The 27,296-nt window shown below is 40.1% G+C and overlaps 1 non-coding gene across 1 annotated transcript; it reads left to right on the top strand.

Moving 5' to 3' along the window:
• The first annotated feature begins 3,127 nt into the window (after positions 1-3,127).
• On the top strand, positions 3,128-3,234 carry LOC131238432 (small nucleolar RNA R71). Its single transcript, XR_009167842.1, has one exon. It is a non-coding gene; the product is annotated as a small nucleolar RNA R71 (small nucleolar RNA).
• The last annotated feature ends 24,062 nt before the right edge of the window (positions 3,235-27,296 follow it).

Genomic DNA, 27,296 nt, shown 5'->3' with positions numbered 1-27,296 from the left:
CGCATAGTGAATAACGTAGGGCCGTTTATTTTTCCTTTGGTCTAAAACAGCCTCTATGGCATAATCACTTGCATCGCACATTAGTTCAAAAGGAAGTGTCCAATCTGGTGGATGCATGATAGGTATAGTGGCAAGGGATGATTTAATTTTATTAAGGGCACTTGTACGCTCATCTGTCCACTTAAATGGGACATCCTTTTAAAGAAGATTAGCCAAGGGTCTAGTAATGACACTAAAGTCACTGATGAATCTTTTATAGAAACCGACGTGCCCTAGAAGTGATCTAATATCTCTAACAGTTCGGGGAATAGGTAAATTAACAATAATGTCAAGTTTTGAATGATATACCTCGATTCCTTTTTAGAGATAACATGGCCTAAAACAATTCTCTTTTGAACCATGAAATGATACTTCTCCCAATTTAAGACAAGGTGCTTCTCTTCACACCTAGATAAGACGAGATAAATTATTGAGGCATTCCTCAAAACTACTCCCAAATATAGAGAAGTCATCCATGAAAACCTCAATAAACTTCCCAACCATATTTGAAAAAATACTTATCATACACCGTTGGAAAGTTGTTGAGGCGTTGCATAATCTAAATGACATCCGTTTAAAAGAAAACGTACGAAATGGATAAGTGAACGTGATTTTCTCTTGGTCTTCCAGGGCTATCTCTATTTGGTTATATTTGGAATATCCATCAAGGAAGCTATAGAAGGAGTGACCTGCTACCCTTTTTAAAACTTAATCAATGAATGATAGAGGGAAATGGTCCTTCTTTGTAACCATATTCAATTTTCTATAATCAATACGAACACGCCAACCTGTGGTGACACGTGTTGGTATAAGTTCATTATTAGAATTTTGCACGATAATTATTCTGAATTTCTTTGGAACTACTTGGGTTGGACTCACCCAAACACTATTAGATATTGGGTAGATGATTCCCACATTCAACAATTTGATCACCTCATTTTTTACAAATTCCATTATGTTTGGATTGAGACACTTTTGAGGTTGTCTAATTGATTTGGCGTCCTCATCAAGGTGGATCTGATGGGTGCTATGGAAGGGCTTATACCCTTATTATTAGAAATGGTCTCGCCCAAGGTTCCTTTATGGTCCCTTAGAACATTCACCAATTTAATCTCTTGATTCTTATTTAAAAATGAAGAAATCACCACAAGATAAGTTTCATTTTCAACCAAGTAAACATATTTAAGCTCATTTGGTAGTGGTTTTAGATCAAGCTTTGGAGCATTGGTTGGTGATAGCAGAGGTCGCAAGTCCTCGATAGACAGGATTTGAGAGTGCAGTCTCCATCGGTATATACCAATGTCCTGGGTGGTAGTGATCTCATTATCATCACAAATTTCAGTAAACACTTTTTCTAAATCAGAATTTTTCAAGTCCCTAAAGACTTTCATCAATTCCTTAGATAGGCTAGGTTCCAATTCGTCTTCCTCTATCAAGCAGTCTATAAAATTCAGCTCATGGATCTCATTATTGGCAATGGGCTGCTTACATAGATTGAAAATATTGAGCTCTAAGGTCATGTCACCAAAAGATAACTTCATCATTCCATTCCTACAATTGATGATTGCATTTGAAGTTGGTAGGAATGGGCGGCCTAAAATAATGGGAACTTAAGCGCTAGCATTTACACATGGTTCAGTGTCTAGTACAATAAAATCTACAGTGAAGTAGAATTTCTCCACTTGGACTAACATGTCCTCTAAAATTTCCCTTGGTACCTTAATCAAGGTTGGTTTAAGCTTGCCTAACCCCATTTGTTGGTAAACCGAATAAGGTACTAAGTTGACACTTGCACCCAAATCTAGTAAAGTAGGTTCAATTTAGAAATTTCCAATAATGCAAGGAATAGTGGGACTTCTCGGGTTTTTGTATTTGGGTATGACCCTTTTTTGAATGATAGCGCTCACTTTCTCTGTGAGGAAAGCCTTCTTGTGCATGTTTGATTTCCTCTTCACAGTGCACATGTCCTTGAAATATTTAGCATATGATGAAATTTGTCTAATGACATTAAGCAGAGGAATATTGATAGTAACCTTTTAGAGCACATCCAACACCTCTTAATATTTCATGGGGACAGTCGGGTTCCTAAGTCTAAATGGGAACAGAACTGGAGGCTCATGTGACTTAGTCTCTTTATCCTTTTGTTGTTGCGGCTCTTGAACCATAGCCGGTTCATCATTCTCTTGAGACGGTAGCTCATCCTCCAGTATTTCTACCGGTTGCATTATTTTGTTATCGACCTCTTTTTCCACTTTTTAAGGTAATGATGGCCTTAGCCTGTTCATGATGTAGCTCACTTAGATTTGCGCCTCCAATGAAATGTGTATTTCTAAGGTTTCACACAGGTTCAGAAGGAAGTGTGCCTTTTTCCCTAGCATTTAATTGAGTCCCAATCCTAACTACGATCGTCTTTAATTCCTGATTTAATTGGATTAGAGACTGATTCATTTAAGCTTAATAGTTCATGAATGCGGTCAATGTATCCTCCACAGATGATCACTTTGGTAGGGGCACATATGGTGCATTGTTAGGTGCCTCAAAGAAGTTGTTTTGTTGAAGCCCTTGTGGTGCATTCCTCCAACTAAGATTAGGATGGTTATGCCAATTTGGATTGTACATGTTTCTCATTGGTTGCACAACTAGCCTTTGGTAGTTATTTATAGCATTTGCTTGCCCATGCTCATGCATGATATCTTGTACAATTGGGATTGTTGGACAATCCTTTGTGTCATGGTCGACACTACCACAAATGCTACAAAAATTACCTAAGGAGGTGTTTGCTTTAATTGCATCAACCTTCCTAATTTCCAAGGCTTCGACCTTTCTAGCCAATGCAACAGATTTTGCATTAAGGTCGTCTTCCTCTCTTAGGATGTACATCCCCACTTTCTCTCTAAGAATGGGTCTAGTTTAGTCAAGTTTAGTAGAGACATCCCATGTTTGAGTATTCTCATCTAACATGTCTAGAAAATTGTAAGTCTCATTATGATATTTGTCAAGAAAGGTTCCACCACACATCATCTCTATGAACTGATGGGTATCCATGGTGAGCCGCTTTCGGAATGCATCAATCAAGTGCCATGGTTCATAACCATGATATGGGCAAGTGGGTAGAAGGTCTTTGAAGCGCTCCCAAGCTTGGAAAAATAATTCATTGCCTTTTTGGGAGAACAACATAATTTCTTGTTTCAGTGCATTTATTTTGTGCTCAGGAATAATTTTTTTCAAAAACTCTCTACTTAAGGCTTGCCATGTAGTGATGGTATGAGGTTTTAGAGAGTTGAGCCACGCTTTTGCCCGATCCTTTAGAGAAAATGAGAATAACCTTAGTTTAAGTGCATCCCTATTGCCATTGTTTACTTGTAATGTTGCAATCACTTCCTCAAAGTCCTTGAGGTGCTAGTAGGGACTTTCAGAATCCAAGCCATGAAATTTAGGAATCAATTAAATCACACCTGGTTTAAAATTAATGTTCTCTATGTGAGCAGGGAACACAATGCAAGATGGTAAAGTTGGGTGTAGATGTCAAAGTAATGTCCGTGGTTAGTTTAACACATTCTTATGACTTCATTCTCATCCTCAAGAGGAGGATTGCGTTGATTTTCTCTATTTTAGACTATAGTTGGATCTGACAGATTCGTATTTGCATTATCAACTGGATCTACCATGAAATCTAAGTGGTATTGATTGCCTTTCCTAAATGAATGATCAAGGCCTGGGACTAGTTCACCTTCAGATGAGAATCGATTGTTTTGATCCCTATTCCAATGGGACACAAACCATCCACACCACATAACAAAAACCACAACTTCAAATTGCAAGTATGATACTTAAGAGTAAAAACAAAAACTTTCCAACAACTGAGGCGACAAAGTCGACTAGTGAGGGTTCAAACCACAAAACAAATTAAATCAAAAGAAAGTAAAACTAATGTAGAAATTAAACTATGCGAATCTGGAAAATAGATTCAACGGATGATCTTTGTGATCAAGCAGCAACAGTAGGACAACCATAACACTTGGGTGGTAAAATCCTAAGCAGGAGCAATCTTATGTCACAGTTAGTGCTTGAAAGACCCAAATGAATTTACTTTCAAAGGAAAAAAAAAATTCTATAAAGCAATTAGAACAAAAAATCTATAGAAATTTTGGAGGTTTTAAAAAAGAACTTACCTTAGATATCTTGCATAGATCCAATCTCCCTTCATCTCCCCGGCAACGGCGCCAAAAACTTGTTTGTTTGCCTCCAAGTGCAGAGGTTCATAAGTAGTATCCTGTGAATAGATGGTCTATCCCATAGAGAGATGGTTTAGGAGAATGAAAAAATCAAATGCAAAACTAAGTAATGGAAACTAAATGGATGTAATGATTTTGGAAGTTTTGAAGGTTTGACTTTTAAATGGAATTCAATTAAATTAAAAAACAACACCTATGCTTCAAAGTTCCACACATAGGTTAATAAACCATAAATCATGATGACTTTGATAACACAATTATGATCCAAGCACTATGGTCGGCCTAATCGGAAAATAAAATAGTTCAAATATTTTTAGTAAATGATATAAAAGATTATAGAATCATGAATTAGTACTATTAACATATATTCTCAAGTGCCAGTGATTTTAAGTATTCAATATCCATGAGATAATGAATCAAATAATGTAACACGTTGAGAATATCTCCCATATAAGAAATCTAATTGATCCAGGTTAAGCCTAATCATCCACCATATAGATCTCACATGATGGATAAAAAACCTAAACCTAGATAATTGATAACATGCGTACACCATTCATCTCATCATAAAAAAAAAAAAGAATCAATCATTATAACTTAAAGAATCATTAAACCCAGGTTCTTCCCTTCTAGCTTGGGCTAGAGGGAACTAGAAAAACATAACTAAATTGCAAATAGAAAGCAACAAAAGAGTAAGAAAAAATCAATAAAAGTCTAAAAACTTGTAAAGAAAAATAATTTCTAAAACTATGAAACTTGAGAGCTCTCTAAAAATCCTAGATGTCCTCAAAAGTCTTAGGAAACTTGTCACGCCCCAAACTCGAAAACCGGGATCTCAAAATTCTCAATTGTCGAATCTGGTGCCAACAGGCTCCGTAGTACCCCATTCTCGGCTCCCAGTGCCTATACACAAGATTCCGATCCTGAGATCCTTGAAGAAGGGTTTTTTTTCCAACGTACATTTATCTCATAATAAGCATAACCACAAGTTTACCCAAATCACAAATGCAACATCATCATCACATATCCACTAATATAAACAGTTGAATACAATGCTGAAAGGGAAATACATATATCGAAAATCAAAGCTCCGGAAGACCGCTGCACGCTCCAAGCTCAATGCTGCTACAATCTAACATCACCTGCATGCATCTATCATGCATGAGCTTATAGGAAACTTAGAGGGTGGCGTAAGTATGTGCGATGCACGTGCTAAGCATATAGATATCAGAGTAAGCGGAAATACTGACAATTCATAAATCGTACAATATCAGAGTAATGCGGAAACATAGTAAGACAAATATCAGATACCGAGTCCACGAATACCGTCAACCTTAATCAGGTTATGCAATACAGAAGCACAGTAAACCAAATGCTGTGCTGAGGATGTAATGCAATATGTGATGCGAATGAAATGATCAACTGGAATATGAAGTCGGGATGATAGTACATAGTATCACAGGCTACGGGGTCCACCACAAGGGACTTTTATGCAAACCAGTCTCATACATAAATTTGGATAGTCAGACTCAATGTGGTAAACTCCTGATTTCATGTTAATCGTGTGCCCCAACCGAAATACTGGCCATTGCAAAGGTACACGTAACAAATAGTTGCGCACCACCAGCCTGAGTGGATAGTGAATGAATGAATGAATATGCAACTCCTACTTAATAAGTCCACATATCACTACCGTACATCTCTGGGATCATCACCGGTGTCTATTACACTCTACGCCAGCTTGCCACCCCTATCCGAGCACACAACTGGGTAAGTGAAAAAGGCCTCACTATCCACCAGCCAATATCGGGCCTGACTCGTCGATATCGGACCCATTCCTCAAGTTGGTCAAACTCAACTTAGATATTGCCTCCTTACTTGGGCGGGTAAGGTCATACCCCTCCCAATCGACCACGAAATAGTGGGAGATGCGGCCTACTGGTATACGACATTTATGCTCTCATATATATCCACTCGGTCTAGATGTTGGGGCGTCTCCTGGCCACAGAGGTTTAGGGATTTTCACCCAGGGACATCTATGGCACCTATATGCTAGAACTAAACATTTCCAGTGTCCCATCTGACCATCCATGATATGATTGTGGAGGCTATGACCCTGATGTCGATAGGATGTACGGTGATCATATCACAAAATGTGAGATGCATGAGTCATACCATCCAGTCATGCAGCAATCCTACACGTACTGTGAGCTCATGTGGGCAACTTCGTCTCTCAGGGAGTTCCATAAACATCCTGCCCTATGGCATATGCAATGGTTGATCACGTCTCATAACAAACATGCAGATGATGGTATGGGCATGTATCATGTTGCTATGCTGTCACATACTTATAATCGATATCGATAACTGGCACCGATAATCAGCATCGGCCTCGATAATCGGCACTGATAATCAGCACCGATAACCGGCCTCGATAATCGGAATTGGTGAGAATGGGCCTAACAAGGCCTAAGGGAAGGTCATAATGTGGACATTTAACTATCATCGCCCATCAATGTGGACATTTAACCAATATTGCTCCCAAGGAGTAGCCCACATAGAGCTAAACATATAGTGGGCCCATGGCCTCACACAAGGGCCTCATACAATTACAATGGGCCACATACAATCTCAATGGGCCTTACACAAGGGTCTCTCATACATCAAGTGGGCTATATCACATGGGCCTTACACATCACATCTGGCCTCATCATATGGGTCTCGTATACAACACATCGGGCCTCATCATATGAGCCTTGTATATAACACATCAGGCCTCATCATATGGGCCATAAATACATCACTTGGGGCCTCATACACGGGCCACATATACATCGCAATAGGCCTCAACACATGTACTGGGTATACATCATATTGGGCCTCAAACATGGGCCTCATGTACATCAATTGGGCCGCAAAAGTGGACGACATTAGATGAAACATGTACAACATGGTGGGCCCTGTGTTCACACAGCAGGTGGGCCCTACATCCATGGCCAGATGATGTGGATTTACAGCACATTCATCATGGAGTCCCTGGACGGTGAGGATATACAACACGTGCATCATGGCTAGCCTCACGTCTTAGAAATGGACGGATTGCCTGGATATAAGTCACATACATCACACGGGTCTCATCGTATGGACGGTGCGGGTAAGACCCATCACGACTGTCCCACACGGCAGAAAACAGATGGACGATGTGAATATACAAGATATACATGAGGTGGGTCCCACCATTCGGAGGACTGGATGGTGTGGATATAGAATACATAAATCAAACGTGGGCCACATCCACTGCCAAAACAGATGGATGGTTGGGATATAACACATCCCTCATGATTAGCCCCTTGTTGATGTCAATACAGTCAGCAATATAGCTGATATGGGATACACCAACCAATCACCTTAACACATCAGGTGGGGCCCACAATATAATATAATATTATTATATATTATATCATTATATATATATATATATATATAATTTCAAAGGAGGCTCTAGCGTACAGCGTCCAGGTACACTGGACGGATGGCCTGGATGTAAGACACATCCATCATGGTAGGCCCCACAGGAATGGATGGACGGCTATATATATTGAGGTGGGTCCCCCCTGATCTGGACGGCTAGTGTAGATAAAACACTACATCACGGTAGGCCCCACAGAGCTAATGACGTCAACCGTTATTGGGACCCATCGTCCCATCAGAGCTAATGACGTCAACCATTATTGGGACCCATCGTCCCATCAGCTGGATCCAGTGATGAACGGCTAAATGAATATATATATATATATATATATATATATATATATATATATATATATATATATATATGTCATGGGTCCCACCGTCCCATCTGCTGGATGGTGAGGACACCACACGTGCCAGGTGGATCTTACCGTCCAGACAGTGGACGGTGTAGATATAACAAATACCCCACGGTAGGACCTACAAAGCTGCTGGCGTGAATACAGCAGTGGGTCCCACACGTGTGGATGAAACATATATATCAGGTAGGTCCCACACGTGTGGCCCTGATGTATATCAAGATGATATTTGTATTTCACTCACCCATCCACACGTCTTGGACATCCAATGAACGGACGGCCTGGATGGGATCACATCTACAAGGTGGTCCCATGACCACGTGGACGGTGTGGATTTCACACATACCACATAGTGGGGTTGACAGAGTGGATAAGACACTACATCATGGTGGTGTTCCACCGTCCACCTTGCTGGACGGTGGAGATACAATACAGACATGATGGTGGGATCCACACGTGCCATCAAGGCAGGCCCCATAGCTTGCTAACGTTAATAACAACAACTGATAGCTGCTAGCATGAGGTGCTCCAGCCAATCCACATGTGTGTGGCCCACCAACTACAGCACCAGACCAAGCTGACATTTATATTTTCCCACCGTCCCGACCTGCTGGACGGTGGGTAGCCATATACCTTAGGATGGGGTCCACGCATGTGGCCCCACCAGCTTGAGATTCAAATTGATACTTGTGTTTTTCTTCAATCAGGTCCATCCAAATAGAATGCCAGGAGGGCCCACTCGGTGTACGGCAATGATAAAATACATGTATCATCAGGTGGGCTACACATCAAGAGAGAGAGAGAGAGAGAGAGAGAGAGAGAGAGAGAGATGCGGTGTAGTTGATGGACCCTGCCACTATGGGCCCCTCTTAGATTACAACACATACATCAAAGTGGGTCCTAAATCAAAATCACTATCTAGAGTTACAAACACCCACCATTAGATCTTGGACTCCTCTTTCCATCGATGCGTTTTAGAGCTCCAAGGGATGAATTTCAATGGCTGAGATGATCTTTGGAGGGTGGGATTGGGTGGTAGGAAGGTGGGGCACACCTAGCTCTTTCTCCTCTCCCTTGGACGGTTCCACCATTGTTGCTTGGGAGATGGAGTGAGAAATGAGAGAGAGGGTTGTAAGGAGAGAGAAGGATTGGTGATGAAGTGATGGGGAGTGATGGGTGTACTTGATGGGTGTAAGAGAGAGAGTTAACTTTGGAGATGGGTGTTGTACTTAACATTTGATGTGTGATATGTACTTGATTGATAGGATATATTCTATTGGGATTTGCAACGTGCGGCGTTTTCCTCGAACTGAATGTGGGCCCACATCTCCTAGCTTTGGTATTACCTCAGCGCGCGAGACATGGCGTCGGAACCGCGGCGACGGCGTGGTCGTGAGGATACAAGTCTTGGGTCGAGCCGACTCTGGAATACGGGATACGACTCAGGATTGCGTGAAAACGCCGGTTACAGATCGTGGGTTGCCAAAATTCGATCGGAGGACCGCGGATGCCTATGGAACGGTATAGTCTAGGATACGGGCCTCATAAAACCCATATTTATAGGCTAGTTTTCACAAAATCACCAAACCACCTCAAATTTACACAATCCATGCAGAATTTGTGTAATATCAGGCTAGCTTAAGCAGAGCTTTGACTAGTCGACTGACACCCGGGATAGCCGAACCGACACTTCAAATCTTGGATTCTCCTCATTCCTCACTTGGTTTCCTTGGATCTTTGGCATGTGACTTCTTCAATCTTGGTCTCCAAAGGTCTATTCTTTGCCCTGGTGATTCCTGAGCATCAAATCCATGCTTTTAACATTCTTTTCAATCTAAGCTCTTAAACTCACATTGCAACACAAACATGTATAAAATATATCATTAAGCATTATCATATCCATAAAACTAAGATATAAATAGGGAAAAATATGCAATATTTGAGTCTCAACAGTAACATAATCTGAAGCAGATCCTGAACAATCATGGCCAACTACGAAGGAGCTCTCCCTTTATCCGATCTCGATATACAAGAAAGCATTCCCCTATAACCGCATCCAGTACGATCAGTGTTAGTCTCTTGCATTTAGGAGGTGGTCTAGAATATAAATATTATACAAGAATTGCTTCGTGCATCTAGAATGAAGACACCCATCGACGATGAGGAGTAAATCTCCGTGATCGTCCACTTAACAAACTCGAGTTTCTCTGGATACCTTGTCTAAGATTTATATGCCAATTGCCTAATCACACATCCAAAACAAGCTATACCAATTTCTTAAGGCCCCAAACCAACCAACCTATTTGAAAATGTATGTCTACACAAAAGAAAATGAAGAAATCAAAATTAGATTTGTTATCCAAATCCCAAACATAAAATTTGTACTTCCATAACAAACTGATTGTATATTACCCAATCCTAGGTTATCACCTGGCCATGACCGATCATGACAATTCCATCTAAAAGCTGCTAACAAGAAAGTTGATACAAGCGACTTCAAGCAATTGAACATTAGGGGGACTTAGCCATCCGATATCCATACTTGATTCTGGTCCAAAGTGAGGAACCATTAATGATCTCATTCAGCACCCATTCCATACAGTAATCAACATGTGCCTGGGTTGTCCGTGGGGTGCTGAGCGTAACTGAAATGCATTCTCATGACAAGTAACTCAAGGATCCATATTGAATGGTTCCAGACATGGTACATATGATGGGTTTGAATTTATGTACCGAAAAATCAAAACTTTTGTTTTTGAAGGTGGATCTTTCTTTAATATGTTCTTTGCTTTGCAAGGTATGAGTGAGATTATGTACAACTAGTTAGTCAACTAAACTTGTTTTCCTTTTATGTTCTTATCACTGATGCAAAAAGCTTTGTTCAATAGATGATATATCATGAATGGGTTGGCTAAAGCTAAACAGCTCCTGCTTGAATTTTTTTTGATATGGCTACATGACGGTATTTTTGATGGGAGTACTAAATTGCACACTGACTCTTTGCTCAGTAGTTTTAATGAGACACGTCAGATGTCTATAAGATCTGGACAACTCATCTGGCATGCCCACCATACATAAGCCATCACCAGAAATCATACTAGTTCAGTGATGCTAAATGCTTGACTGGAGGAAAGAAATGATGACCACCCAATTTTCTTTATATATGGTATAGATAATCCAACCTTTAGCTGATCCCAATTAGTTGGGATAAGACTCTGATGATGATGATGTAATCCATCCTCTGTCTTGTTTCTTTTGGAAAGATAAGTTACAGTTAAGGAGAACAATTCCTTAAAAAAATCACTGAAGAGTGAAATGAACCTTAAAATCTGACAAAGAACAGTTTCATCTAATCTTTAAAAAGAAAAAGATGTGAGTCACAAGATTTTCAAGTTTTTCGTTTCCCCAACATATGAAGGGATTAGTCCAGAAAGATTGCAATTCCTCGGTATCCTGCAAAATAGAATCAAACATTTATGTAATTTTATAACACTGGAATGTTAGCTTCATAAAGAAGACAATGATAAGCATTCGACTCACAGTGTCTTCTTTCTTTTGATTCTACTTGGTGGTGGAAAAGTCAAGGTTGTTCCATTTATGTCACTGATCCACCTACATATCAAGATTTCCAAAAGGATTAATTACCACAAATTCAGATCCCTTCATTACCTTCTACTTAACTGGTGATAATGCAAAAACAGAGGCCTTTGTGCTCTCTATGTAAGACTTTCCAACAATGCAGTCACAGATTCCAACCATTGCACAATCAGAATACAAGAGAATACTAAAGAAAGATGAAAATTTAAAAAGATCCAGAAACTGAAAACACAAAAAGAAAAAACTACTAAAGGAAGGGAGTCGGCCCACCAAGGAAGGCCACAGGAAGAAAATTCATATACTGAAAATGGGTACTTGGATTGGAAATCTACAATAGAGATTAACTGGAATGGAGTGAGCATATATATGCTCCAGTCAGAAAATACTAATACAACAAATTCCAAAGCTTTGAAGATGAACATTTCTTTGAAAGAGTCATATGAACAGAAAAGTTGCAATGACAGCCAATGGAACAGGAAACAGAAAAGGTTGCACATGTTCTCGTACAAAATACAATAGGATTATTCAAATAAATGTAGCTAGAAAAGGTTCACTATGGGAAGCACAACTTACTTTTGTTTTAAAAACTTCTCGTGAGCCACAGTAAGTTTTGGATCAAGCTGATATTTATTTTTTCCCTTCATCCAGGTTTGTGTGACATTACCAACAATAGGTTGGATGGAAAATAAAAATTATGGTAGATAATACAGTGGGCCCTAGGAAGTTTTTAATAGTTTGCATTCAATCCCACCGTTTTCTATGGTGTGGTCCACCTGAGATTCGGATCTGCTTCATTTTTAGGCTCATGCACTAAAATGAGTTGGCAAAACAGATGCAAGGCAACAATAAACAATACACACATCAAGGTGGGTCCCATTTTCATGGCCCACCTAATCCGCTCCCATCAATGGTGAACGATGGGATACCCGATGCAAACACTTTCGACTGATTTTGGAGCCTAAAGCTGGAACTGCAAACATTTTTTCAACATAAGCATGTTCAGGATGTAGAGAAAAGGCTATTACCTGCAGAAAACAACTCCCACTGATCCTGTAGAGTTTAATTCCAGCAAAATCAGAGCCATAGATCAAATCCATTGCTGCTCGGTACTCCAGTTAATTAGGTAATCCAGACGACAGATTAAGTGGGGTATTTACAGCTCCCTAATCCAAATGAGTCTTTAAACAGAGAAATCAAAGATAAATTAGTCATCTGTTGAACAGATGGGCAAACACAGCACTTCCTAAAGATCAATAATTTTGCCTACATCTTGTTTGAGAGAACACATTGCATGCATATATATTATAAATGGGTTTTAGAATATATATATATATATATATATATATATATTCCCAGAAAACTTGCTTCGAGGATGCAGTAATCCATTCTCGTCAACCATCAATAGCTGTTGTCATTCACACAAAATTTCCTTTGAACAAAGGCATTAAATACAAACTCTCCCTTTCTCATGCACCAATCTCGATCTGTCAACTATGAGGGCTAATGTGAAGCTTCTCCCCATCAAGGGAGATAAATTTTGAAGATAAACGACAGACATTTGAATCAAACACATCTCCATACATTCTACAAAATCAACAAGGTCAACCAACTCACACCAGCTGACATTTCAGCCATAGAGAATTCCAAACTCAAGCTCATTTTCTGAACTTACTTTCCAACAGATCTTGAACAGTAAAATCCAGTCATAATAGCAATAACAAATCAAGAAGACGCTTTGTAAGAGATGCACTAATAAAACAATTACCTGACATCAGAAATGCACTAATAAAAGGATTACCTCTTTGCATTTGCCAATAAGAGGCTTTGTAAGAGATCCAGTGGTCTGGGTTAATTCAGTCTCTCTAGATTCCTACAAACTCAATAAGAAAACAGCAGTTAAACTGAAAGAAACCAAAAGTAATAGAAACAATTGACTGGTTAACAAAGAAATCAGGTATGAGAATACACGCATACAAGCATAAATAGATAGGGATATGATTTGAATGTGGCATGTTTATGTTTTTTTTTTTTTCCTCTTCTTAAAAGTTGCCATCATTGAGGAGTTGGGATTGCTCCGACAGGGGAATTTTTGGGTCATAAAGCATCCGAGATTGGGCTTGCTGGATCAACCATCTAAATCACAAAACAATGGGCCCCACATTATGAACTCAAATAATGAATTTGATTTAATAACATTTTTCTTAACAGAAATAAAATGCACTTAATGACATCTAGTTTATAGAAAGAAAGCAAAAAATGACTAATGAAAATAATAGAAAGTTTAAGTTCTCATAAGGAACCATGATTCAAACCACAATTATGTTTCTTTCAAGTCCACCTTGAAAGAAGCAGTGTTACAATTGGATCCCACACACTCAAATATCAATGCTAAGGAACTTACAATTTGGCTATTCTACTTTACTAACTGCAGTTCAAAATGATAGTGCCTCCAAACGCACTGTTTGGACTAAATGGTGGGGTCATCTGAAGCATGGAACCATCATTGGATATTAACTTCGAACTTTAGGAGCCTGGAAATTAATACCAGAAAAGCTTAAACTAATATAGAAGTACTACTCTAGCAAACAAACCACCTATATCACCATTAAACACAGGCATTAACAGTATGCAGAAAGTGTTCCCATCAAATGAGTCGATGGTTTTTTCATTAAGTGAAGAATCTTCCCTTGCTTCCAAGAGGAGCATCTGAGATTTGACAGGAACATCACTGGGACTTTCCATTTCTTGGTATCATCCACCAGATCTTGAATCTGAAAGATAGAACAATCTGTATCCCTTGCTGTGACCACATAAAGACCAAAGAAAACCTTAAGATGAGAAGGAAATAAATTTTCTAAATGCTGACTGTGTTTGTTGAAATGCACTACCAAAAGGCTTGTTTGAGTTGGAGTTGATCAAAAGCCTCCAAAGCCAGGCTTCTGCCCAAATACAGAAGATCCTGTTTCAAGGAAAAAGAAGACTTTTAGTCAGATGCCAATAGAATTACTGCATGTCACACAATAAACACCTTGAAGCTAATTCACAGGAAAAAAAAACCATTCGACTGAATACTTTCCCTCCACATCTCATAAATAGGCTTTTTCAAAGAGATTGTTTCTGTTAGGCATTTCAACAAACAGGCAACAGGCATCGTCGAGCTGGACCATTGGATGTATCTAGAGATCATGCAATTCCATGTAACGAGATCAAACCCATCAATTTGTTTGAAGATGGAGACATATGAATCTAGTATCAAACTTGAGATCCGGCATCCGCTCAGATCTGACGCCATCTCCTCAAATCCGTCACCATCTCCAGCACCTCACCATCTCTGATCTGCCTATGTTACAGATCTGGCATCCACTCAGACCTGTCATCTCCGCTCATCGGAGCCCACCACCGTCCCTCACTGAAAACTGAAAATCCCTATCTCCTTATCTACAACCGACGAAACCCTTTGTCCGCATTCAAACCTTCGACCATAGCTGCTGCCCATTGCAATCTGATCAAGGCATCTCCATCCTCATCACACTCTCCTCAAACCCATCCGATCAGGCCATCGCCCTAATTCGACAGCCCCCAAAATCCTTTCCGCATTCGCCATTAGAGCCCCTGCCTCTTCTCTGTTGGAATCATCACGTGCAAACCCGGAGAGCGAGGGAATGAGAAAGGGAGAGGGAGAGCGAGGGAATGCGAGAGGAGTTTTGACGGAAAGGGTTTCGAGAGAGAGAGAGAGAGAGGGAGGGGGAGAGAGGGAGGGGGAGAGCGGTTCGGGAAGTGGATTGGCTGGTGTACCGCATACCAGGGTACGTGTCGTGCGAAGACGTGCGTTTCAGCTCCTCGAGCTCTGATTTGTACGAACAGTTTGAAGGAAATCAAAGTTACTTGGGCCCCAAAATGATGTATTTCTTATATCCACACCGTTCATCCATTTTCTGAGAGCATTTTAGAGCATGGTACCAAAAATGATTCATATCTGAAGCCTAATGGACCACACCAGAAATAGCAGGGGCAATGATTCTCACCATTAAAACATTCGTAGGGCCCACTAGCGTTTATTTTCAATCCAATATGTCTACAAGGTCACGTAGACAGGATGAAGAGGAAAGCTAAATATCACATCGATCCAAAACTTTTGTGACCCGAAAAGGATTTCAATGGTAAACATTCAATCCCCCACAGCTTTTTGCAGTGTGGTCCACTCGATCTTTGGCTCTATCTTATTTTTTGGTTAAAGACTTAGGGCGAGCTCGCCAAAAGAAAGGACGGTTGAGATATAAACATACCTCATGATGAGATCCAAGGAACTTGGTGACGTCAATACCAGCCATATTGCTGGTGTGCGTTAGATTAGCCAATCTGCTTTCGAGAGAGATCATTTGGTTGGTACTTTTATGGGGCCCACCATGATCTCTTTGATTTGTCCATGCCATCCATACATTTCTCAAGATCATTTTAGAGCTTGATTCTAAAAATGAGTCAGATCTAAATCTCAGGTGGACCACACCACATAAAACAGCAGTGATTGTATGTCTACCATTAAAAAGCTAAAAGGCTCAATATTTTTGCCGACGGTTTATTGTGATTCACCGACAGCTTTTAGTCGTCAGAAATTCCTATGGTTAAAAGCTATGGGGGAAACCACTACTCGGCCGTCGGCTTTAGTTGTTTTTTTAGTAGTGTTGTCACCTCCCAAAGATGCATCATTCACTCATTAATAGGGACAACATCAACACTAATAACAACAACCAAGATAGAACCTGCAATATGTTCACAACCCTGAGTGTAGGGTCGCGATGTAGTAATAATCTTGGTAAGATCGAGGTCGAATCCACAGGGACTGATCTTATACATTTCTGAAATTAACTAGAAGTAAAACTGGGAGAAGATGTAAAACTAATTCTAAAGTGATTGAGATAGTATTGAGATAATAATTGTGATTAAAATGATTAAAACTAAGAATTCAAAGGTGGGAACTAGGGTTTCCAAGGATCCACTTGTAGTGATCAGAGAGCCCTTCTACTTGATTCAAGTCACACAATTAGAATTGGAATCCTATCCTATCCAATTGGAAGATATAGTAATTAAATCAATCTGAACTTTCATTGACCTAATTCTCAATGAAGAAGAACTATGATAATTGGTAGGGATTCCATCACCAAACCATGCCCAGAAGGTAATGACAAACAACAAGATTTACCAATCCCATGATCTCAAAGTAGGAAAAGAAGATACTTAAAGCTATTGCGGATCTACTGTAATTTGAGTCACAATGAACCATTAAAAACTGAAAGTATTCCTTAAATAATCAAATTAGAATCCATGAAGTTCAACATAACTAAGAATCAAAGCAAGAGAAACATCCCATCAAGCTACAAGCTTCACTTCCTAGCCCTAGCTAAGAGGTTTATCCAACCATAGACATGATTAGATCTAAAACCCTAGAAGAAAGCATGAGAAATTAAGGAAGAAAGGAAGAAAACTCTTGGCAAAGGCTCTCCACCCTTGTGCTTTGCTCCTCCAAACCCTAGATGATGCCCAGGGATGCCCTAGGGACTCCTATTTATTGTTGTGCAATACCTCTTTTCGCACCTTGGAAAAATTTAGAAACTACCTCAAATTTATGCAGTTTCGATTCTATCGAAGTGTCTTCGATATGTCCTTCGATTCTATCGAACAGTTGTCAATTGAATTGAATATCGGTCCAGAACTGTCCAGCGAGTATGGCCTGAAATCCTGAAATTCTCGATTCTATTGAAGTGTCTTCGATATAATCGAAGATTGGTCCAAAACTGTCCAGCGAGTTTGGCCTGAAATCCTAAAATTCTCGATTCTATCGAAGTGTCGTCGATACTATTTAATATTCTTCGATAAAATTGAAGTCTATTATGATAGTTTTCCAGAACTATTTTTTTCGAGCCCCGGAATTTCAGATTATCATTTTTCAGGATAGTTTTAAGGATTCTTTCACTTCAAATCTTTGGTTATCTTCCTTCGTCACTTGGTTTCTTTGGATCTTTGGCATGTGAATTCTTCAATCTTGGTCTCCTAAGTTCCATCCCTTGCCTTGGTGATTCTTGAGCATTAAATCTATGTTTTTAACAGCCTTTTTAATCCAAGCTCTTAAATTCACCTTGCAACACAAACATGAGTAAAATAGAGCATTAAACATTATTATGTTCATAAAACCAAGATATAAATGGGAGATAATATGCAATATTTGACCCTCAACACAATACCCCAATTAAGGGTGGAAAATGGGCATGGTTCAAGAGCCTAAGTAGTTCACACCGACATATCAAACTTATAATGAAATGTTAACCACATTAGTCCAAGGGTAACTTCTTACCCCACTGCTTCCTAGGCCCCCACCAAAGCCTTTACCATAAACCTTTACTGAGAAGGAGTATTTTGCGTATGATAAATCAGGGATCACACAATAGATTGTCGTTTCACCTTAAAACATGCAATCCAAAACTTGATCGATCAAGGAAGAATTTCAATCGAGGCCTCTAACGCGGTAGTGAACAACATACTTCAGAATCCCCTGCCATAAAATCAAGTGGATCCTAGTACATCGAGCACCCATACCATCGACATCATTAGGGAGGAATCTCCTCCATCTGGCCCATTTTCTCCATACCATTTAATCTCATTTAGAGTTAGAACCCCTTATCTTGCATGGGGCTCCCCTAACCAGTCCAATCTCTATGCCCCTAAATATATAAGTTGCATTCCCAGTCAGTTCGATCTTCACACCCTCAATCAATTAAGGGGACAACCTCCCCACTTCAGCAATCAACTGGGGGCACACACTGCCTGTTTCAGCTTCAATCAACCAGGGGCACACCCTGCTGGTCTTAGCTTTGATCAACCAAGGGTACACCCTGCTTGTCTCAGCTTCAATCAATTAAGGGCACACCCTGCTTATCTCAACTTCAACTTACTAGGGGCACACCTTGCTAGTCTCAGCTTCAATCAACCAGGGGCACACCCTGCCAATCTCAGCTTTATTCAACTAGAGGCACAACTTGCCTGCAACATAGCATCACTATTCATGTCGGCATCGTCAGTCGATAACCAGGGGCAAAAGCCCTGACCATCTACCCACAACAATGAGAGACAAAATGAGCATGTCCTCCCATCCATAGACGTACGATGCTTTGATGAGGACATCCCATACCGTAGTCTCAAGTTTAGGACTACGGATTCATTCCTCTTGCCCGTCCCATCAAATCAAATTACATCTTCCTTCTCGGCGAGCACTAAATATTCTACTATTAGATTAAATATCAAGGATCGATCCCAGTCATTAAGGGTCAAAAGAATGTGAATATGAGAAGAGTAGGATATCAGCATCCTCCATGCAAGAAATAAGGCATATGGGCACCAGAAGAAAATAATGTCATCAAAAGGAGGGCAATCCTTCCACCTGCACAACGATCCCATTTGATGATATATAGGACTCGGACAAGAGGCATGAATTACTCTCGAATACCGGACCACAATCCTGGTCCCAACAGAGCTGGAAGAACCCGAGGAGTTGCAATCCATTAAGGATGAGCCACAAGAAATCACATCTGACATTGACTCGGAGCTCAATCCTAAACTCATCTTGATGTTTGGGCACAACGATGGGGGCCTACCTACTGATCCCTTCGGCCCTGCCTCCTAAGGGGAAGGAGTGTAGGACAGTAATAGGTTCGTAGCCCCTTGATGGTAATAAAAGCCAATGTGAATAGAGCTTAGCTTTTCGAGCTTGATCAAGCAACCCTTAGTTCACATTGTCATCTCACTTGGCGTCCCTTATAGTAAAAACCTCAAAAAATTAAAATTTTAAAAAATCCAAAGCATTAAATATTTCAAAAACTTAAAAAAAAAATCCAGATATCTACAAAATTCCAAAAATAAATTTTTTTTCAAAACCCAAAAAAAATCTAGAAATGCTTTTAAAAAATCACAAGCAATAAAGTGTCAAGTCTGTTAAAAAGCTTGAGTATGAAGTCAACTTATATGATTTCAATCTAGAGTTAGACTTTAAACTCAAGGGTTAGTACAAAGATGATAATGTGGAAGATGATTACTCAGCTCTTGGACTTGAAAATCTCCTTAAAAAGTTTGAAACCAAAGGCAATGTCTTAACCAACGACTTCGAGGTAGTAAATTTGGGAACCCCAGAAGTCCCTAGGGTAGTACACATTGGAAAATCCTTGATGCTAGAATTTAAGTAGGGAATGATAGAATTCTTGACTCCAAGACTGTCCAACTTCACATTCTTGTATGAAGACATGTCGGGGCTCAATGAAGAATTCGTTGTACATCATCTACCAACAAAGCCAGAGATTAAGCCTATCAAGTAGAAGCTGCGAAGACCATGCTCACATTCCATGTCAGAAAATACTCCAAGTGTTAGGAGTGTGCACATTAGATCCATGTGCATGCTTCAAAACTCTATAACCTGACAAGGCCTTAGACATCCTCTACACAAGATATCAACATCAAAGGAAAAGTCATCCTGACAACATTTAATAGTCATGAGTTCATACTGGTGATGATCAATTACTTCACCAAAAATAAATGGAGACAACATCCCACATCTCACACAACGATGCACATGGAGAACAACATCATAAGCCACTACAGGATCCCACATGCCATCATCATCGACAATAGGACATCCTTCGTGAATCAAAAGATGGACGAGCTCCTTGAGGAAATTAGAAAACATGTATCTCTTTTGTATGCACTTTGGGCCAATCAGACATCCGTACAGACAACTACGGGTGAAATTCTTCATAAGCTAATTTACAAAATAGAAGCATCCTACAAGTTTAAGTTAAAATCTTAGGAAGAGTGAAGCTAAGGAAAGAAAAGTCAGATTGGGTTTACAACAAGTATCACGACATCTATCAGACTCAAGGGGCAAGTTTAGAGATCACATGAGATGGCCCAAAGATCAGAAGAGTTCTTTTAGTCTGACTCACCAACTTGGGGCGAGGATCTTTCGAATGGCATTAATGCCGATAACAGGTAAGCTTATCCAACCATGTTAAGATTTCTAATAACAAAGATGAAATCAAGTGACCAAAGATAGTCATCCTGAGAATCACTCCCTCCAGTTCCCAAATAAGTACTTCAATAAGAAGGGTCAAAGTATAAAAAAAAAGAGAAAAAGAGAAAAAGACGAAACAAGGACAAAATAAAAGTGCATAGTTCAAGATAATAAAAGAGAGAGAAAAAAGAAAAAAGAGAGTACAAAATAAGAGCGCATAGTCTAAGATAGCAAAAAAAAGGAAAAAAAAAAGAAGAGAAAAAGAGAAAACGGAAAAACAATCGACTAAAAAAAATCGACCCAAGAAAATCATCCCCACTCACATCCCCTCAGGATGATCTCAGCTTGAGTCAATGTCTTTGCCATCGTGACTCAAGACAAGGAAGGAAGAGCTACTAATCAGACGTCAAGGATGGAAGTCCGGTCCTTCCATCGCTGCATAAATCAAAGAAAAATGGGCGAAGTGAAAACCTTAAAGGTTGCTTTGAGTAAAAACAGCGGGTACACAGCAGACTTGGTGAAAACTTGAAAGGGCGCCAAGGGTAAAAACAACAAAGCTCAATGGGTAGGCAAGATAAAAAACCCGGGACATGGTGAAAACCTAAAAGTGTGCCATGGGCAAAAATGACGGGCAAGTCGGATGTAGTGAAGACTTAAAAGGCTGTTGTGGGCAATATTGGCAAGAAAAAAAAGAAGAAAGAAAGGTAGGTGCATGGGAGATCCCAGGCAACACAAAGATTCAACAGATGAAAAAGATGGCAGGAATGAATTGAGAATTCTTTTAAGCTCTTCCCAAATCCTAGGGGCAAGATACCATTGCGTAGTACCTTAAAGGGAACGGAACCCTTGGTGAACAATTAGAAAATTGATTATGACATCCAATTGAGTCAATGTTCTGATTCCTACATCTACTGGTACAACAAGTACAAACCATGGATACACAAACAACACAAGGCATAAATTTTTTAAAATCTTTCTTTTCATTTCATGATATGTTTTCTTTACATGTATAGTCATTCATTTGCTTACAAAAATAAAAAAACAATGCTTTTCACTATTTTCATACCATACAAAAAGCACATACGGATGACCTAATAAAACTAAAGACCAAGCAATAAGCCCTCTGTCCTTGTTAAAATTCTCAAAAGGTAAGTATCTCTCTCATTGATCTAATACTTCAATCCTCTTACTAAAAGCACACTCTCCTCACAGGTATTGAAGCTCATAGACCATAAAGCAATCTTACTTGCTAGCAAAAGCTGCCAATACACGAAAATGGGTAGTTAGCAGGTCATGACCCATAAAATCATCATATCAATCAAGAGAAAACCAAAAGCCAAACAAAATGAGGTAAGTTTTCCTTCCCAATAAAAATCAACATCGATTGTGACTATCGATCGTGATCCGATGGACTAGATCCCTTTTCAAAATCTCAAAAACATCGACATCGATTGCAACCATTAATTCACAATCTAATGGATCGAATCATTTCCAAAAATGTCATAAAAATCCCAATAAAAACTAGTATCGATCGCGACCGTTGATTCGTAATCCAATGGACTGGATTCTTTCCAAAATTCAAAAATACCAGCATCGATTGCAACTGTCAACTCTCAATCCGACAGACTGGATTCTAATAAAAACTAGCACCAATCACGACCATCAACTCATGATTCGATGGACTCGATCTTCTAATAAAAACCAGCATCGATCGTGATCATCAATTCGTGATCTGATGGACTGGATTCTTTTAAAAAATACCAGCATTGATTGCAACCATCAACTCATGATAAGATGGATTGGATCTTTCCAATAAAAACCAGCATTAAAAGCGATCATCAACTTGCGATCTGATGGACTAGATCTTCCAATAAAAACTAGCATCGATCATGACCGTGGATTTTTGATCTGATGGACTGGATCCTTTTTAAAATTCAAAAATACCAACATCGATGACGATCGTCAAATTACAATCTGATGGACTAGATTTCCAATAAAAATCATCATCGATCACGATCATCGATTCATGATCTGATGGACTAGGTCCTTTTCAAAAATCTTGAAAACACTAGCATTGATCGTGACCATCAACTCGTGATCCGATGGCCTGGATCCTTCAAAAATACCAACATCAATCGTGACCGTCAACTCAGGATCCGATGGACTCGATTCTAGTAAAAACTAACATTAATCATGACCATTAATTCACAATCTGATGGACTGGATCCTATTCAAAATATCAAAAACACCAACATTAATTGCGACCATCAACTCGCAATCCGATGTACTAGATTCCAATAAAAACTAGCATCAAACATGACCGTCAGCTCACGATCTAATGGATCAGATTGTATTCTGAAAACACAAAAACATTTCCCCAGAGAGCACAGACGATGGGATGACATATCCAATAGAGCATAGATCGAAATCTTAACCACAAAACAGCGAGACGACGGATCCGATTGAGCATAGATCGGAATCTTGACCACATAACCATGGGACGACGAATCCAATCGAGCAAATATCAAAATCTTGACCATAAAATAGTGAGACTATGGATCCGGTCAATCATGGATTGAAATCTTGACCACAAAAAACGTGGGATGATGGAATCGATCACGAATTAAAATCTTGGCCACAAACCCCCGGGACAACAGACTCGATTAATCGCAAATCGAAATCCTAACCACCATCCACGGATAGATCTGCATCATTTATAAAAGCTGGAGTTGATCACAACTAATAGTTTGGATCAACCCAAAAACAATCAAGTTTGATGACCCTGTGAGATAATGGAACCGATCAACCATCTCTAACTAGACTATTGATCACGACCACTAATCAGACTTACATCAAATGAAACATCCCCAACAAATCTCAGTACTAATTTCGATAACCAAAATCAAAGTAATAAAATAAAATATCTTTAAAATCCATAATCCCTAGCTAAGTCAATCCCCATCACAACCAACATGCGCACTAGCCCCTCGCATATTTGTAATAAAAACTAGCTTCCTTGAAGTCTCATAGATGTCCCCAGTGGAGATGACCAGTAGCTAGACACATTTCAAAATCATCTTGCAATGAAAACCCCTGCAGAATATCACTTCCCAAAGTGAGGTGACTTTGAAAATCACAAAATATTTTCAAAATAAAGTGTCAGACTTCCGAGGAACTAAGAGATCTTCCATATCTTTGGGTGGGAGTCAATGGTTTAGGTATGCAGAATAGCAGGAAAGAATCTCAAGATGATTCTCCAACTTCTCTCTCACTTTCTCTCCTTTCCTCTCTCTCTCTCTCTTAGCTAGGGTTAGAAAATTCGTATGGAATAGAGAGTGAGGGTTTTAAGGTCTTTATATAGGCCTAAAATAGATGAAAATAGCCCCAGGGCCAAGGTATACTTAGGTTATAACCAAATCAGGTCTATATTGGTCCAACGGAGCACTTCTGGTGGTCCTTTCTCCACGTGTAGTCGGACTTAAGCTCACTGACCATGGATCTAGGTTAGACTGAGTTTTCGTACCGATCGGGTTTACAGATCAGCCGTGGCAGACCACTCTCAATTCAACGGTCACCGAAACTCGATCAGGTCCACTGGCACTATGACATGTCAGGGCCATTTTCCCTGATCCGAGGGTGAAATTAGGTCAGAATCCAACGGTCAGAAAGCTTAGAATCGGCGCGCAAGCGACACGACTCAGATTTCATAAATTCATATTTAATTTCTTAGCTTTCTCACACTCTTTACTCCGGACTCAAGCAAATCGACCCAAGACATCATCTGGACTTGATTTTTGAGGTGATGGTCAAGCCCAACAAGATGATCAAAATTGTCTAAGATCGTCGCTATCAGACTTTCGACGCGCGGTCCAGGTCCGATACAAAGTTTCTAAGTACTCCTGAGAGCAACTGGATTTAGCATTGAATCCTAGATTTCGGAGTAACATAGCGTTAACGATTCTACAGGTTTTGAGTCCTGCAGATCAAATTGAAAGTGATTGGTGCAAATTTCACAAGCAATCGAGTTTAGCGCTAGATAACCCACACATAACTTCTAAGGAAAAAATAGAGGTAGTACTCGGGTCTTGGCACGAAATTTTCCAGGTCAATACATCATACTTCAGTACTAGCTGCTCAACTGCAATTTCATCAGCTAGTTGCCTGAAAATAGATAATCCGCACACATCGCAAGGGTTTGAGAAAAATATTACGATTATCCTTGCGTGGGCCGCCAATCACAACCCTTTCACTCTTGATCAGTATTAACATCGAAAAGGTATAGTAGAGTCATGCACTTTCTGCGACCTTATGAGGATATTGTCCTAGTCCTAGATTGTTCTTTGCTTCCCAGATCACCCCAAGAGTATTTGTTTCTTGTGGCCTTATGGGAAACTCACTATGTTGACTTAGACTAGATTAAATTCCGCAAGCATCTATGCCTAGGTATGTGCAGGTGACATCTTTCCATGCAATCTTCTAGTTTTAATACTTAGGTTACAATTTGTCTTTTCATTATTTAGATGATTTCTTTAACCAGTCTTGGCCTATCATCTTTTTAGAGCATTAACATTTGATACAATGGAGCTGACACTGGAGTTCAGTCCAATCGTATTTTGATGTGCATTCGGATTCAATAATCTCCAGAGAAACCGCGAGATATCGGATCTTATTTGATTTTGTGTATTATATTAGATATATTAGATATATTATATAATATATAACATTTAACATGTTTCGGTCCAGCATCTAGAGAGTCTGGACACAGGATGGACGGTTTGGATCTCACAAGCAGTAGGGTGGGTCCACGTGGTGTTGCCCACCATAGCATTTAGATCACCTGACGTTTATGTTTTACCTACGTCCAGCAGCATTGGTACACCTGCAATACATATATATGGTGAGGTCCACACCAGTGGGTCACTCCACTGATCAAACTAATATTTGTGCTTTCCTTCAATCATGCCCGTCCAAATGGACTGCCATGTGAGCTCACTCGATGGATGGCATGGATAAAATACATTCATCATGGTGGGCCGAAGAATATGGAAGAGAGAGTTAGAGAGCGAGATGTGAAGAGGGGAAGGACCCCGCCACTATGAGCCCTCCCTTTTACAATGCATACATCAAGTGGGTACCATATCAAGTGGTCCCTAAAATTCAAACTCAACGGTGAATCACCCACATTTGGCCTCCTTCTTTAGCTCTTTGGAGTCCTATGCTCCTTGCCTTCAATTTTGATGGAGGTTGATGAAGAATGAATGGTTGAGATGGGAGATGAGAGGGTGGGAAAGTGGGCCGCACTTGTTGTTTTGGGAAGGCTTGGAGATCTTGGACGTTTGGGTGTTTCTCTTAGGGTTGGAGAGTGAAGAGAGAGAGAGAGAGAGAGAGAGAGAGAGAGAGAGAGAGAGAGAAATTATGGAGAAAAGGGATAGATGGAATGGTTGTTGTAAGGGATGGGAATGGGAAAGCATGGGTTGGGTTGAAATTTGTGTAAAGGAGGTATGGGTGGGGAGAGAGAGAGAGTTGACTTATGAGGGGGGTGAGGTGGCACGGGGTATGGGTGATGTACTTGATATAGGGTGTGTACTTGATTGATTGATTGATTGATGGGACTGTTGTAGAGATTCTTTCTGAATTCGCAATGTGTGGTGTTTCTTCGGAATGAACGCAGGCCCACATCTTTTGGCCCAAGTATCGCCTCGACGAGCGAGATGTGGCGTCGGAACCGCGGTAACGTTGCGGACGCAAGGATACAAGTTTTGAGTCGAGTCGACTTTGATATACGGGACATAACTCAGGATTACACGCAAACACCGATAACAGATCGCGGGTCACCGAAATTTGACCGGGAGGACTGCGGAGGCCTATGGAACGGTATAGGCTAGGATACAGGTCTTACACCTAGCTTCTCCTTGGGAGGCTTGGACGTTGGCTTCTCTTGGGTTACTTGGGAGTGGGTTGAGAATGAGAGAGGGAGAAGTGATGGGATGAAATGAGAAAAGTGAGTGATGTGTGAGTGATGGGTGGAGTGGTTTGTGGAAGAGATGGGATGGAAAGGTTTGGGTGGAGAGAGAGAGAGTTGACTTTGGGAATGGGAGAGGGATGTGCTAGGTAAGGTTGTGTACTTGACATTGATTTGTGGATTGATGTGATGTGTTGTAGAGATTCCTTCGGTATTCACAACGCATGACGTTTTCCTTGAAATATATGAGGGCCCACAACTCCTTGCTTGGGCATCGCATCGGCACGTGAGACGTGTCATTGGAACCGCGGTGATGGTGCAGTCGCAAGGATACAAGTCTCGGATCGAGTTGACTTAGATCTATAGGATGTGACTTAGGGCCACGTGTAATTACTAGTTATAGGTCGCAAGTTGTCGAAATTCGACCAGGAGGATTGCGGAAGACTATAGAATGGTACAGTCTAAGATACGGGTCTTACACTTTTAGAGTTTCTTCCTTAGAGTTCGATGAATCTCCTTGTAGAAAAGTAGTAGTAGAATCTTTTGATTTTAAAGAGGTATTTTTAATATAACCCAGTCCA

This window comes from Magnolia sinica, chromosome 2 (assembly GCF_029962835.1).
Source record: "Magnolia sinica isolate HGM2019 chromosome 2, MsV1, whole genome shotgun sequence".
NCBI classification, from domain to species: domain Eukaryota; kingdom Viridiplantae; phylum Streptophyta; class Magnoliopsida; order Magnoliales; family Magnoliaceae; genus Magnolia; species Magnolia sinica.
The sequence above is the reverse complement of the archived record's forward strand: the minus strand, read 5'-3'. Positions and strand labels throughout refer to the sequence as shown.